This window comes from Pinus tabuliformis, chromosome 7, assembly GCF_031772625.1.
Source record: "Pinus tabuliformis cultivar Carrire ecotype Pingquan chromosome 7, CPIR1, whole genome shotgun sequence".
Lineage (NCBI taxonomy): Eukaryota > Viridiplantae > Streptophyta > Pinopsida > Pinales > Pinaceae > Pinus > Pinus tabuliformis.
In genome coordinates, this window is record NC_142293.1 from 306,999,218 (window position 1) to 307,015,695 (window position 16,478).

Genomic DNA, 16,478 nt, shown 5'->3' on the forward strand with positions numbered 1-16,478 from the left:
TTTAGAGGTCTAGGCTAGAGATGTTTTCCGGCGTCTTTAAACCTAGCAGTTGTCATTCACTTCAGCATTAGACAGCGCTAGTACAAACTTGTGCTCCCCATACCATTGTGTATATAAAGGGAGACCCCACTAGGTTTGCAATCCTTTATCCATAGGAAGCCGAGTATGTCGCCTTGTAAACGTGATACACCAAACACAACATTCAGGGAGATTTCCTGCCCATACTTCTCGGTTCGTCGGGAGGTATTCTGCAGTTCACGGTTACCTAGTAATCCCTTTTGCCTAGATTATCTTGAGCAGTCATTTTGGTATTTTTGACTCTTTAAATTTAAAAGATCATCGAGCACTTGTCCTTTTGATCTCGTTCAAACCAAAAGTGACTAGAGTCATCTTTTCCTTTTTCTCGACTCTTAAAACATGAAAAGGCATCAGTCTGTTTCAGCGTCTTAATTTTTTTTTGCCCACGATCACATCACATTCCTGATAGTCTTATTCTAGACCACATCGTGAGTATATCCCTAATATATTTTTAAAGCCTTGAAATTAATATCTCTTCTCTTTTGTTTGAGACAAAGTCATCGTGGTTGAACCATCAGGTTTGCCTCGTTCCTCTTCCTCTCCTCCATCTGGAAGGTCATCCGGAGAAACTTTCCCTAAACTTCCGCAGTCCCCTGAGGATTAATGTATTTAACTTGGAATTGTTCTGAGTATTCAACCTTTGCCTTCTCGTCCGCCTCCATCAAATACTGGGTCACCTTACAAATCTGGCCCAGAATCCCGAGAGTCCACAAACTTTTGATAGTTCACAAGGACTGGTTATAGACCCTTTTGTGGTATCTCCACAGCATCCTTATAGTCCATATGATCAGCCTGGTGTTCCGTTGGAGTTGTCTCCTCGTTCATCTTCAGCTCATCGTTGGTTCTTTTCTATGGAGTCAAAAGGCGAAATTCCAGTCTCCTCTCCCAGTCAGTCGAAAGTTTCTGCTACTCACACTCCTCAAGTATGTGATGAGCAAGCATATGAGTTCCCTCCGGAAGGTTTCCCTTATACGGGAACCATCATTTCTAGCATTTATCCTGAGTTTAGTGAGCCCTTATTGCCGCATGGTTATACCTCTCTAGCTCAGTTGGTTTCGGGCACTCCTAGTGCCTCGTCGTTGTATCAAAATCCTATATGGTCTTCTGGCACCATGCCTACATCAGGTCTGTTCGTCCAGAACATGACCTCTCAACCAATTGTACGAACTGCAGTCACTTCAGTTCCGGTTCAACCTACCATTCCATCTCAACTTGTTTCGTCGTTTCAACCGACTCTTCCGGTTCAACCTACCATTCCATATCAGCTTGTTTCGTCATTTCAATCGACTCTTCCGGTTCAACCGACAGTCTCGGTAAGTTCTTCTACCCCTCTAGTGAGTGGACAGACTGTGCCACCACTTGGGGGGCAAGATCCGAATATCTCCATGATGTCAGGCCAAACCAATGTGAGTGGATCACAAACTCACATGGTTGGAACGAATCAACCTTTTTACGATGTTACTTCTAACCCTGTTTATCTATCTGGGTTAGGTAACGTCTAATACCAGCAGCCATACATGGCTCTGGTTCCATTCCAACTGGCTTATGTTCCATATGGTTCACAAGCCTTGGTTACCCCACCTTACATTCCTCAAGTTGGACCTTATATTCAACCTGGCCAATCTGTTGTGCCTGGTGGATATGGCTAGATTCAATTCGGGAACTATCCAGGAACTGTCCAGCTACCTTTGCAGCAACAAGGGCAACCTTCACAGCGGAAAGAGCAAGCATTGCAACAACAAGGACAACTCCTACAAATGCAAGGGAAACCTTTGCAACAGTCGCAATGACCTTTGCAGCCACAGATGCAGTTTGTTCAACAACCTTTGCAGCTGCAGATGCAGTTTGTTCAACAATCCTCCCAACCTTCATCCTCGCAAGGCCACCCGTTGCAGCAGCCACATGGTCAGCCTGTGCAGCAGCAAAGCCAACCTTTGCAATAGCCACAAGGTCATCCTTTGCAGCAGCAGAGCCAGCCTTTGCAGCAGCAGGCCGTATATGCATATCAGCAAGGTCAGCCCGTTCAGGGCCAAGGTCAACCTTTGCAAGGTCAAGGTCAACCCCTACAACAGCAGGTTCAAAATCCTTATGTCCAAGGGCAGCAGGTTCAAAATCCTTATGTCCAGGGGTAGCAGGTGCAAAATCCTTATGTCCAGGGTCAGCAGTTTCAAAATCCTTATGTCCAAGGTCAACAGGCTCAACAACCTTTTAACCCATATGCCTATCAATAGCCTATGGCAAGATAGTATCAAATCTACCCAAGATAGAATCCTTCCTACAGGCAAGGTAACCTACAGTGGGGGCAAAATCAGATTCCATATGGACAAAATCCTCCACTGTGGGGGAAAAATCCTTATCAACCATCAGTTCAGGTCTACTAAAAGGCCCCAAATGCCTTTTAATACACAATTGTTGTTCTTGGCCATGTTGGAACTTCCAGATGTTTCAAGGCTCACCAATGATCCTATCCTTCATTCACCTTATTGGCCTCCAGTTCCAATGAAAATTCCAAGTGATTGCCCAAAATTTGAGGGAAAAGCAAAGGAGGATCCATAAGCCCACATGATGACATATCACCTCTGGTGCTCATCCAATTCATACGTCGATGATTCTATCCGTCGCCGACTTTTCCAAATAACTCTCATAGGGGCTACAACAAAATGGTACATCGAATTGCCTCGAGGTACCTATAGTGACTTCAACTCTCTCACTATGGATTTCCTCGCTCATTTCCAACTGCCAGTTTGCTATGAAATTGGCACATATCTGCTTACGTCACTTAAGCAAGACACCGCAACCCATATCTTCAATCACATCCACGAATGGAGACATCAGCGTCGCCTGATCAAGTTTGAAATTGTTGATCAGTTGTTGACATAATGGTTCACAAAATCATTCGTCAGCCCAATTGCTAGAGACATAGCTATGGGTGGGTGTGTTACAGAGGAGCAAGCCATCGCTAATGCCCAATATTTGGACCTAGTCTACTCGCAATCTAACACATTATATGAGATGTTACCTGATGCTCCAAGACCATCATTTGATCTGATAACATCGAAGTCTACAGCTACACTAGTTGTTGATGGAGTGATTGGTTATGTGTCTCAGACTCCCGTGAAATCTTCTTCCAAGCAAAAATCGGTCTCGAACACAGTTTCCAATGAACCCTCTAGAAATTCACCTGGTCCTGGTAAAACCTCTGAGGTTTACGCTGTCTAGTCTACCGCAACGGAAAAAACCTATAAGGTAAAAAGAAGGGAAAAGGCAAGGTGAAAGCCCATGCCCCAAAACTGGGCCCTCCTAAGTCTTCTGTTGGCGATGCTTCTCAAAGAAAGACGAAGTATCCATGCCTCATCTGTGAGGAGAACCATTACACTAAAGATTTTCCCCAACGATCTTATGCTAGTCACTTGCTAAAAGGGACCCCAACTGTCTTAAAATAACCCTTTCCATCCCAGCAGACCCAAATGGTAGACCAACCTCAGTCTTCCACTTCCATAGGTTCCCAAGTGTTCATGATGAATACACCTATAAATGTGGCTACTAGATCTAAAGACTATCAAACCCCAATGGTAGGGAAAGAGAGTGAAAGTACCCCTTCCTCCTTTGTCCCGTCGACCTTTGGTCCTCTCCATATAGAGTGACCTAGTCTTGATTCCACTGTCCAACCACCCTCTCGAGGTGTGCTGCGAAAGTCCTCGTATAATCCAAATGCTCGAGCTGCTCAACACTACAATATTGTTGAGGATTTGGCTCAAGCGCCATCAGCTATGTCTGCTCTCGAGGTCCTTCAAAGTTGTCCCTCTCAGCGGAAAGCATTACTGTCGGCCATTGGAGGTGTTGATCCATCTGATTCAAATCTCATTTGCTTTGATCTAGAAAACCATGTTCTGCGATTACCTCATCAAATTTCCTTTCTCATTCAAGTGATTATTAATGAAAAGACAATTCAGAGGACCATCATTGATGAAGGTGCTTCTACCTACATCATGTATGTGTCTTGTTGGAAGGCAATCGGTTCTCCTACACTTAACCAATCACCTAACACGTTGAAAGTCTTCGATGGATGCGATTCTCAACCATTCAGTGTCCTTCCTAATCTTTTCATTACCTTGGAAGGTGATGAGCCTCATTATTGAGTAATTATATGGGCCTTAATTGGCCTTAATTCACCTTCTAGCTTAGTCAAACCAACTATTCTCACAACTTATTGCATACTTTTGATTATATTTTGTTTATAAAATGAGTTAGAGTTGGATATTTGGATTTGTGGTCTAATGTGCATCTAATACAGGAATAAAGGATAAAAGCAAGGAAAAATGTAGGTATAAAGGATAAAAGCAAAGAACTATGGCAAAGACCTTGGTAAAGACTCGAATGGGACAAGGGAAAGTAACTATAGGAGGTAAATCCTCCTCATTTACTACCCCTCCATTCGAATATTCCACCATCAGCTCGAAATGCACACAGCCATCACTTTGAAGACTAAAAGACAGCCAAGCAAGGGAAAGGGATAGAAAATAGTTTATCTTAAGTTGGGAGCCAAGCCTCCCTAATGGGAAGGAAGTCGTTAGAAACTTCAAATGTATAAATAGAGAGGCTTAGGACCTCAGTGGGATTCATACTTCTATTGTAAAACTCTGTTTTATTTCTGAGCTGCAAAGACTTGTGACAATTTTCTCTGTAATCCATGGTTTTTCTAATAAGAATGAGTTATTTTTAAGCCAGCCCTAAGTTAACTCCGAGGGCTAAAGCTCTTGGGTTAGGGCCCGACCCAAGTAGCCAAAGCTCCTTTTCATTGTACATATCTACTAGCATAAGAGTTATGTTATGTTTATTTGCTTAAGTAGTTTCATGGTTTGTTGATTCATTTGCTCAAGTAGTTTTCTGGTTCTAATTCATTTGTTTAAGTAGCTTTCTAGTTCTGTTCATTTGTTTGAATAGCTTCATGTTTCTGCTCATTTGCTTCAGTTGTTGCATTGGCTTTATGTTTACTTACATTTGTGTTTTTTTAATTCACGGGTTAGTTAGAGGAAAATATGATTATCAAGTTGTGCGCATGTGTTTCAGCCTCTTCTCCTCCCTCTGGGACCATGACTTGAGGCAGAGACCCTTCAGCAACCCCAAAAACACAGGTTTCTGGGTCTCGCATGAGCTATGGAGTTTGTTATTTAACGCAGTTACTGATTCACCATCACTGGTTTTCTCTGTCATTTTCATTTGAAACTGTCTTCAACATGTTCCTCCTACATCGCTTCCTCGCCGTCCAATCACCAACAAACCTTCACAATCACCGTCCGATCCATTAGTTTTCCCAACTACCACTTACTTTATGAACTTTAAGTCCCCACCGTCGATCTGCCTCGCCTAATCTAACGGCTGTCGCTTCACCCGATCACCAACTAGCTTGGCCGATCTCCACCATTGATCAGCCCCGCCTGATCCGACGATTGTCGCTTCACCCGATCACCAACTAGCTTGGCCAATCTCCACCGTTGATCAGTCCCACCTGATCCAACGGCTATCACGCAATCTCGCGTGGATTAGAGCACAAACTTATCCACCCGAGAGCGAGCGAGAAAAGTGGTTTTCTCGTGCTACGTGTCACATAGGAAGGCTAATCGCGTGAAATTTCAAAATACTACTTACAGCCTGAAGGGCGCGTGAGAAACTCCTTACCACCTTAGAAACCCACTCCCTCATTTCTGCATGTCTCTTTTCCCCGCGATATAATCTTTGTTGTCCATCTCTTGATTTCACTCGCACGATAAGATCTCATCCATCCATCGCTCCTATTAGCCTCGTCCGTCTATCTCTTGACTTCACCCCTGCAATTAGATCTCGGCCATTCATCTCCTTTGTTAGCCTTGTCTGTCCATCCCTTGACTTAACTTGCACGATATGATTTCCACCGTTCATCGCGTTCATTAACCATGTTCAACCATCTATCTATGTAACCTCTTGCAATCCAATCTCCATCGTTCATTTGCCTTTCGCCCGACTAATCCAATGGTTCTTATGCACTGTTGCTCCCTCACGCCCTCCTTTCACCGATTTCGACCTCCGATTGCTTTTTCTGCTTGAAACCTGATTTAGCCTAAGTTTCTTTGATACACCTTAGTCTAGTTTTGATGCTCTTTACTTCTGCAACTTAGATAATTAGCATTAGGTTAGTGTTAATTTAGAAATTCTGCTTAGCATAGTTGTTTAATTGGTTAGTTAGGTTATGGTGTAAGTTTAGCATTTCATGTTGTTTTCTTCATTACTGCAGTAGAGTAGCTCTCTCTTAGAATAGGTTTGCTCTCCTTCCATCAAAGAATTAAGCTTCTTCTAACCCTATAGAATTTTGGCTTAGAACCCCGGGGTCTCTTGCCATACAAACAGTGACAACAGGTAGGACCTTCACTTCTACTTGTGCATATAGCATTGTCACCTCCAAGTTTGTATGAACCCCGGGTTGATAAGTAAAGCTAGTAGCCTTGGGAGTTGCAGCATTATTGTTGCAATACCTAGGCTCATCACTTTTTGGCGTCGTTGTTAGGGAGGTGTCTAAGTGGAAGTAATTACTGCTTTCTTCTATTTTCTAATCTTCAACTTTCTTTTCTTCTACTTATAGTCTTCAAATTTCTTCCATTATTTTATTTATGCAAAAGTAGTCTAGTTTCTTTCTTTCTTTTAGTTGTCATTATCTACTTTCCTTTCCACTCTGCAAGTACTTTCTAGCTTTACCAAAACCTTACAAAAACCAACCCAAAAACATTTCCTTTCATGCCTTGTAGGATTAGGGACACTTCAGGGAAATTCTTGTCAAATACCCCCACTGCATCCAACAGGCAACCTTCTCTCTTCTTCAGTGACGGTGAATTGGAAGACCCTTTAGGTGAGCAACCTTACCTATTTGAGGAACCTATAGAAGAAGAAGAAGAGGAAGAACCCATTCCTACTGAACCAATGCCTAGAAACCAAAATGATAGGAGAGATAGAGAGAGAATCGTCACAGTCGACCAATTGTTTTTCTTTACCTCTTGCTCCTCGAATGGCAATGTTCCTTACATGAAACATACTGGTGCTCCATATGGGAGTGTGGGGGATGGACTTTTCAAAGATTTAGCCTTAATGGGTATTTTTCCTCTCCCGCCTCCGCATGTCACCTCAGTCAAAATGATCTCGGTTAAGTCTGATCCTTGGGTCATTCCTCCTCCTGATCAAATTGATTCATGGGGTGATGTCATGTCATTAAGCCCTGCCGAGATTAATTATGTGGAGATTGTTTTGGCTTCGACTTCGGTATCTACTGATCACATTGCTTTGGGTATGTCTCTTGACACGTATTCTCAATCTCCTTGGCTTGGTTCTTCGGATTCTTCTGATCCCTTAATCGAGACATTTCCTACTGACGAAAGTATCATGGAAATTATGTCTCTTGAGGAAGCACCTTGGAATGATACTCATCATCGTTCCTCATTCTTACCTGGCCAGGAAGTCATGTCTACCTGTCTTGAGGAGTTCTCTTCTCAATTCCTGACCCAACCACTTCAGGTGCCTGTCATGACCCATGAAGTCTGGTTGGAAGGGAGCATGGGTAATACTATCCCAACTCTGCCTATTGACATTTCAGTTTATCCTGACATTGTCAAGATGTTTCAATAGGGGGCACCTTTTCCTCATTATGAGTTTGGGTTTTCCTCACCTCCTTTCACGTGACTTTTTCGCCGAGTCTCTACCGTTTTCCCATTATCGCAATGGGATTTCCATCTTATGACTCATAATGTTATGAAACCAGCTCAAAAAAAGATAGAAAAGATAGATCAACACCTTAGAATTCAACCTCTTCGAGGGGGAAACCTCCTTTACATTACACAAATGAATGATTCTTTGATGATTAAATGTCACAATATAACCCAACCGACCTAACAATAATAATATAAAGGCACAAAAATAACAATAGAGGGATTCTATAGGGCACAGTACTAACAATATGGGGACAATAGGGGCACAACAATATTAATAAGGGATACAACTACAATAGTAATGGGGTAATCACTAGTATTATAGGGACCTAACATGCCCCTCTCCTTCAAAAAAGTGTTGTCCTTAATGCTTGACTAGTTTTGGATGCTTTTGTATAAAATTCTCATCCTCCCATGTGGAATCTTCAGCAGATAAGTTCTTCCACTTGATGAGATACTCCGAAATTGATCGATTTCGTAGCTGTCGAGTTCTTGTTTCTGTGACTGCTTCTGGTTTCAATATAATTTTTCCTTCCACATCAAGTTCTGGCAATATTGTTTGAACTGGGAGCTTGTCGCCTATAACCTTCTTTAAACATGAGACATGGAAAACTGGGTGCACTTGAGAAGCTACAGGAAGCTCCAATTTGTATGCCATAGTACCAATCTTTTGCAACACCTTGTACGGACCATAATACTTTGGTGATAATTTATTATCTTTCTTAGCTTGCTTGAGGGACATTTGTTTATATGGTTGTAGCCGTAGGAATACCCAATCAGCTACATCAAAACTTCTTTCGCTGCGATGTTGATCTGCCTGTTGTTTCATTCTATTCTACGCCAACACGAGGTTATCCTTTAAGAGTTGGAGGACTTGTTGTTGATGCTTGATGTGATGTTCCACTGCTTGAACCTTAGAATTTTCTCTTAAATATGATGTGATGGATGGTGGCTGATATCCATAAAGTGCCATAAATGGGGTCATTTTTGTTGTTGTATGGAAGGAAGTGTTATACCACCATTCAGCCAGAGGCAACCATTTGAGCCATTGTGTTTGTTTATCAGATACAAAGCAACGAAGATATCCTTCCAAACATTTGTTTACTATCTCAGTTTACCCATCAGATTGAGGATGATAAGATGAGCTATGAGCTAACTGAGTACCGAGACAAGAAAATAATTTTGTCCAAAATTTTCCTGTGAAAATGGGATCTCTGTCACTTAGAATAATCTTTGGGTTTCCATGTAGCTTTTGAATTGCTTCCATGAATGTAGTAGAAACTGTACTGGCTTTAAATGGATGTGATAATGCACAAAAGTGTGCATACTTGGTAAGTCTGTCAACTACCACCATGATGACACTCTTTCCCTCAGACTTGGGTAAACCTGTGATAAAATCCATTGAAACCTCCTCCCAACGTTGGCTTGGAATGGATAAAGGTTGTAATAGACCCGGGGTCTTAATTGTTTCAACTTTATTTTGTTGGCAAACCAAACATTCCGCCACAAATTTTTGAATATCCGATTTAAGGCCATCTCAGAAAATTCCTTCTTAACCCTGTGGTAAGCTTTTAAAAATCCTGAGTGCCCTCCTAAGGGAGAAGTGTGCAATTCCATAAGAATCTTTTGTTTGAGTTTGGAATTCTTACAGAGGTATAAGCGATCTTTGTACCATAACGAATCATTTTGCCAGCTAAATGTATCAGATGTACTGGAATCTTGTTGTAACTTTCAAATAAGTGCCCACACTTCTTCATCATTCTTCCATTCCTCCCTTGCTTCATTTATCCAATCTGGTTGGATAATAGAAATGGCGCACAACAATGCTTCCACATCCTCATCCTTTCTTGAGAGTGCATCTGCCACCACATTTTGCTTCCCTCTTTTGTAGATGATTTCAAAGTCATAACCCAACATCTTTGTGACCCACTTTTGTTGCTCTTTAGAGGATAATCTTTGTTTTAAAAAGTATTTAAGGCTATCATGATCCGTTTTTACCTTGAAGTGTCTTCCCATTAGGTAGGGTCGACATTTCTTAAGTGCATGTAGTATTGCCAACATTTCCTTCTCATAAATAGCTTTGTGTAAAAACTTTCCCTTGATTAGACGACTTTCAAAAGCAATGGGTCTTTCATCTTGCATTAAAACAACACCAATTTCATTTCCTAAAGCATCACATTCCACAATAAAGGTTTTTGTGAAGTCCAGTGTAGCTAAGACTGGTGCTTGGCACATTGCCTCTTTAAGATGTTCGAAGGCCTTTGTTGCTTCTGGAGTCCATGAAAATGCATCTTTCTTCAATAATGTTGTTAGAGGTGCTGCTATTCTCCCATAATTCTTAACAAACTTGCGATAATACCATGTCAACCCAAGAAATCCTCGTAGATGCTTTATGGATGTGGGGATTTTCCATTCCTTAATGGCTTTAATTTTCTAGGGTCTACCTTAACTCCTTCATGAGATACAATATGACCCAGATATTCCACCTCTTTTACTCCAAAGAAACATTTGGATCTTTTTGCATATAATTGTTTCTCCTCCAATAGTTGTAGCACCCTGTCAACATGTTCAACATGATCCTTCCAAGACTTGTTGTAGATTAGTATATCATCAAAAAATACTAACACAAATTTTCTAAGGGTTTGAAAATGGAATTCATTAAACCTTGAAATGTAGAAGGTGCATTGGTAAGGCCAAAAGGCATGACCAAAAATTCATAATGACCCTCATGAGTTCTAAATGTTGTTTTCGGAATGTCTTTAGTCTTCATTCTGATTTGATGATATCCTGAACGAAGATCCAACTTGGTGAAGTAAATTGATCCATGTAATTCATCAGTGACAGGAATGGGAAACTTATCTTTAATAGTGAGCTTGTTGAGCTCCCTATAATCCGGACACATGCGCCATGATCCATCCTTCTTGTGCACCAATACTACTGGAGCAGAGAAAGAACTTTGACTAGGTTGAATTATACTAGCCTCTAGCATTTCTGCAACCATACGTTCAATTTCACTCTTTTGGGCATAGGGATATCTGTACGGCCTGATGTTTGGAGGAACACTTCCTGGAACCAGATGAATAGCATGATCATGATCATGAATAGGTGGGAGACCTTTGGGAGTCTCAAATACCTTGGAATGATTGTCCAAGACTTTTTGGAGATCTGGAGAAATAGATGATTTCGATGTGGAAACATCTAGCGAACATAATTGTGCAATTACACCTCTTTGTTCCTTTTTTAGAAGCTTTGTCATACCGTTAGAGCTGATTATCTTTCTCGGTTTCCCTGCAATACCCCTTAATTCAACTTCCTTTCCTTCCGCAGAAAATTTCATGAAAAGTTCTTGAAAATTAAAAGCTATTGTACCCAAGGATTGTAGCCATTGGACTCCTAGTACAACATCAACACCTCCCATTGGAATGGAAAGCATTGGGCTAGTCAATACATATTCTCCCATGGATAGCTTGATATTATGGCACTTTCCAGAGCAATTTATTGTTCCTCCATTTGCAACCATCACTTGACACTCTGGTGCTAGATATAGGAAGCAATTCAATTCTTTTGCAAACTTACAATGAATAAAATTGTGGGTACTTCCTGAATCAATCAACACTATTACCTTTTTCTTCTTGATTTGTCCTTCTATCTTGATGGTTTGAGGAGTGGTAATTCCAGCCAATGCATTACAAGATATGGTTGGATTCATTTCTTCTTTATCTAGGCTTTGTTCTTGGAGTATATCTTCTTCTTTTGACCTTTCTTGCTCCTTTTCTTCTTCCTCTTCACAATCTATGTAGAATAATTTCTTCTCAGCACACTTATGACCTTTAGTGTATTTGCTATCACAACTGTAACAAAGCCCTTTGCTCTTTTTTCTTCCAATTGTTGTGGTGTCAACCTTATAGGTTGTGGAAGACTAGGGGCAACAACACTTCCATCTTTATAGTTGTGAGTGGTATGCTTCCTGGTTGCCATAATTTTGCTTTCCATTTTTCTTGCTAACCTGAATGCCTTCTCTAATGAATCAGGTTCCCAAAGGCGAACATCATGTTGGATATTATCCTTTAAAGTACCTATGAACACATCAATCCTATGCTCCTCTGGAATTTTTTTACCCTTATGTTCAATTTTTGGAACTTCTCAATGTGCTCCATTATTGAACCCTTTTGTTTGAGACTTATCAATTGGCTAAAAAAAGTGTTGCTTTTTGTATCCTCATAATGTGTTGTCAATTCTTCCATAAAAATTGCCCAAGTGATAATTTGTTTACGAGAGCAAAGCCATTGATACCATACAAACTGATTTGGTTCCAAATATAAAGTTGCAATACGTACCTTTTGTGTGTTTTGCACATTATTGAGATCAAAAAATTGCTCCATCTGTAATATCCATGTTGCGGGATCCTTGCCATCAAACTTCCTCATATTGATTTTTGGAATATGGTGGGTCTTTGATCCAACATTAGAGTCTACGAAATCATGATTAACATTTCTTTTGTTTGCATCATGAGTTTCCTTTGCTACCCTTTCACCATTAGTAAGTATTTCTTGTAGAAAATTTGTCAAATCTGTCTTCAAATCGTCCATCTTAGCTTCCATGCCATTCATCTTAGCTTCCACGCCCTTTATCTTAGATTCCACGCCATTTATCTTAGCTTTTGTGAGAGTGACATTTGTTGCACTTGGTCTTGTAATTTTGATATATCATGTAACATTTCTCCCTCTTCTTCATGAGTCATGCTAGAGCTTTCAAGTTGCTTACTAGGTGTTTGCATTTTCTTTCCTTAGGGCATCAATTGTTGATAATAGTGCTCTACTATGCCCTTTGAATTCCTTCAAAATAATTTTTCAAACCAAGCTTAAGCAAAAATTTAAAAAAATCTACACACCTTTTTTCACTTTGTAGGAGCTCAATATTACCTTTGATGTATCTCTGTAATTTCAAATCCTCCAGTTCTAAAATTGTGACTTGCAGTAGCCCTCTGTGTCCTCTTTCCAATGCCACCAGTCTGATCGAAATTGGATTCTCCAAGGAAGAGTTATGCCAAATCTGCCACAGTGACCTGATTATAGACTAGTTCAGTAGAGCGAACTTGTATGACGTGCCATGTGTCCCTGTTTCAACTTTTGGCTCTGAAAATATATAAAAGAAACTATAGTCCGTCCTCTTTCTGTACCTTCTTACTAAATTTCAATCCGATGCTCAGAGAGAAAGTTATGATGATTTTCCCCAGGTCACATGTTTGGAATGTAATTCAGGAGTCTGCAAAAAGACCAACTTCCTCAAATCATATCTTCGCAAATATAGCGTGAAAAGCTTTGAAATTCGGTCCCGAGGTTCAGTGCGATTTCATTTCAAATGGATTTTTTTTTCACTTCTGAAACATCGCAGAAAAAAAGTTATAGCGAAAATGCCACGATGGCCTATTTGGAGCAGCGAAACCCTAGAATCCAAAGCTCTGATACCAAATGTTATGAAACCAGCTCACAAAAATATAGAAAAGATAGATCAACGCCTTAGAATTCAGCCTCTTCGAGGGGGCAACCTCCTTTCCATTACACAAATGAATGATTCTTTGATGATTCAAATGACAAAACCTCCTTTCTATATATAGGAGTCTAAGGAGTCACAATATAACCAAGCCGACCTAACAATAATAATATAAAGGCACAAAAATAACAATAGAGGGATTCTATGGGGCGTAGTAATAACAATATGGGGACAATAGGGGCACAACAATATTAATAAGGGATACAACTATAATAGTAATGGGGTAATCACTAGTATTATAAGGACCTAACACGTAACCCTCACTCACCCAGGGGGCATGGGGGCACAACCTTTTATGAGTGCACAACCTTTTATGAATTTTACTCTATTATTTTGCCAAGTCAATGTTTACACGTCATGCCAATGGTGAAACTCTGGTTTTCCTCTCTAGATTGATTACCTGAGTCTGGAAATGGACTCCATCAAAAAGTATTATGCGTGAGTCATCTCACATGATTACTTATGTACATAAGTGTGTTATTCATTATTGTGCATTTTGGTTTGGTGTGCTTTTCAAGTAGATTCCTGCTTATTATGCCTTCACCTACTTTTCAGATGTTTGTGACTCCTTACATCAGTTTCGTTGATGGTGCTTTCCGTAGTACCCAAAATCTATCATTTGCGGCATGGGCTATTTATGACCCTCATGGTGAGTTGATTGATCTTCAAGGTATTTGTTTGGGTTAAACAACTAATAACATTGTTGAATATAGTGCAGTTCTCGAACTCTTGTCAGAAGCCATTGCTCTTGACATTCGAGAAATGGTTGTAAACCTTGATTCACAACTTCTTGTTCTTCAGCTCAATGGGCAATATTTTGTCAGAAACCCTCAGTTATTGAGAATGTATTTGCGTATTCGTCTATTGGAAAGAAATTTTGATTATATCACATATCATCATATTCCTAGGCATATGAATACATTAACAGATGCATTGGCTAATTATCTTTTCGACATACATTTATGCAATATGTGAAAAAACATTGTATCAGGAAATATAGCATATATATATGTCAATAATGTTTGAGTGTAATACATCAACATCCAAAAAATAATATATGTGTTCCAAGTACATCTGTGGCTCGCAGGGTTCAAAACTATAAATGCACACTATGGACTACTCTATGTGGTGATCATGATAGCATATTACTGCTCGTACTACACGAGTCAGTGATCGACGAATCCGATCCGACACCCCCACCGTGTGCTGCTGGTAACGGTGAGGAATGTCCTCGATTCGTGCATACTCTAGGATCCCTCTCGTCAGGCCCTCCAGATTTCAGGCAATCTCCTCTTCATTATCCAATCCTTCCTGATAAGGAGCGACCTCGAACTGTCGAGCCATGTGTCTCACTATAGGGGACATCCCTGTTGGTCTCTCCGGTCCAAAATTTGCAGTTACAAAATCAAGATGTCACGAATACATATATGCAAAAAAAAATGTTTTTCTCACCTCCATCGTCAAAGTCTTCTCCCTCTGGGAGTGGTATCTCAGGATCATTGTGGAAATCAGTCCCGATGTACAGCCAATCCTCTACCACAATCAACTGTCATCTGAGCCATACAAAGAAGGTAGGCTTGTAGGACATCTGTTGGCCCCCTCAAGATCTAGGCATCAACTCACTCCATCGGACCATCCATGGATCTCACGGTACTGGAGGGTTCACCTCCGCCATCTAGTAATGGAACAGTGGGATCCATTCCAAGAAGAAGGTCACTAAGACGAAGCCATATAAAAATTGCCTCAAGTTTCCTACCTTGCACTTGGACAGTTTTCGTTTCATGTTTACCTTCATGGCCTCACGATTTGTTGGACTCGCGTAGTGCTTGAGCCCCAGCCACTCAGTTGATGGTTAAGAGTATTACCTTCAATGTAAGATTGTTTATGGTTATGATGTTGATCTTGCCGCTTATAGATTTCAAGGCTCCCGGGCAATGTTGGGCAAGCAGCATGTTTACACTCACCTCAATAGGCCTGCCTCCATACAATTGGATTGGTTTGCCTCTGCGAGACAACCCAGTAATGAAGTAAATGTCTGAAGTCTCCAACTCTAGCTCTTGGTCATGGATCACAAATACCTCTCGTCCAATGTCCCATAGACTGATCAGTTGTTGTAGGAGCTCAGGTTGAGCCCGTAGGCTCGGTGTCAGAAAGAAATTGAGGAGCCCATAGTTCCTTAATGCATCCAAACAGTTTGGATCTTCCAAGGCCATTTGGTCTATTCTTTCATGCTCTCATTCTTTCCACTCAATCACCATCTTTTCGCTTTGATTTGCCTGCAAACATCCCACATTTAATTTAGCATCAATCTTTGAAAGGGAAATTTCGAATTTAAAGCATTAAAATTGGGTAAAAATTGAAAAAATCTCGTTCTCTGTGCCGGCGTGACTATTTTTAAAATAGGTGCGCTGATGGTGCGAGTCCCCGTGCTAAAAGCCCCCGATCGACGCGGTCCTATGCCTGGATCCCACGCCGACCAAGGGCGATTTTTTTTGCTAAAAGTCCCTCAAAATCCCTGAAAAGACAATCAAATGCGTAAAAAAACAAGTATCAATGCGAAGAGTAGGGCCTCGGCTCTTACCTACAACAAACAATTTGACGATCGACTTCCTGGATCTACAGCAATCCGCTCCTGAAGATTTAGGGCACAAGTGGGTAAAAATTGCTCCAAATGAGGTAAATGAGGTAAATGGTAAAAATGTTTTACTTTTTCCCTTTTTATAAGCTTTTCACTATGTTTTAGGGTTTTAAAAAGTATTTTTCACCATTTTTCCTTAGAAATGGATAATGCATTTGCTTCTTGTGCAGCGACAGGTGATGGTTTTCTGGTGATGATGCAAAACTAGAGTTGTATTTAAGCTCTTTTCCTAACTCATAAAAAATGAAATGAAAATATTGCCAAGTATTTTTCCCTTTTTGACTTGTTAAAGAAAATAAAAATGGGGAGTCTACTTTAAGCTCTTTTTCGACTCTCAAAACACAAAAAGATTGCCGAGTTCTTGTTGTTTTGACCTCATAAATGGTTTCAAAACATCGTCTACCCAGTATATGTTTACCCATTTTTTGGGCTGGGATAAACTATTTACGAAAAAGATATGCCTTGGCTAACATGGTCAA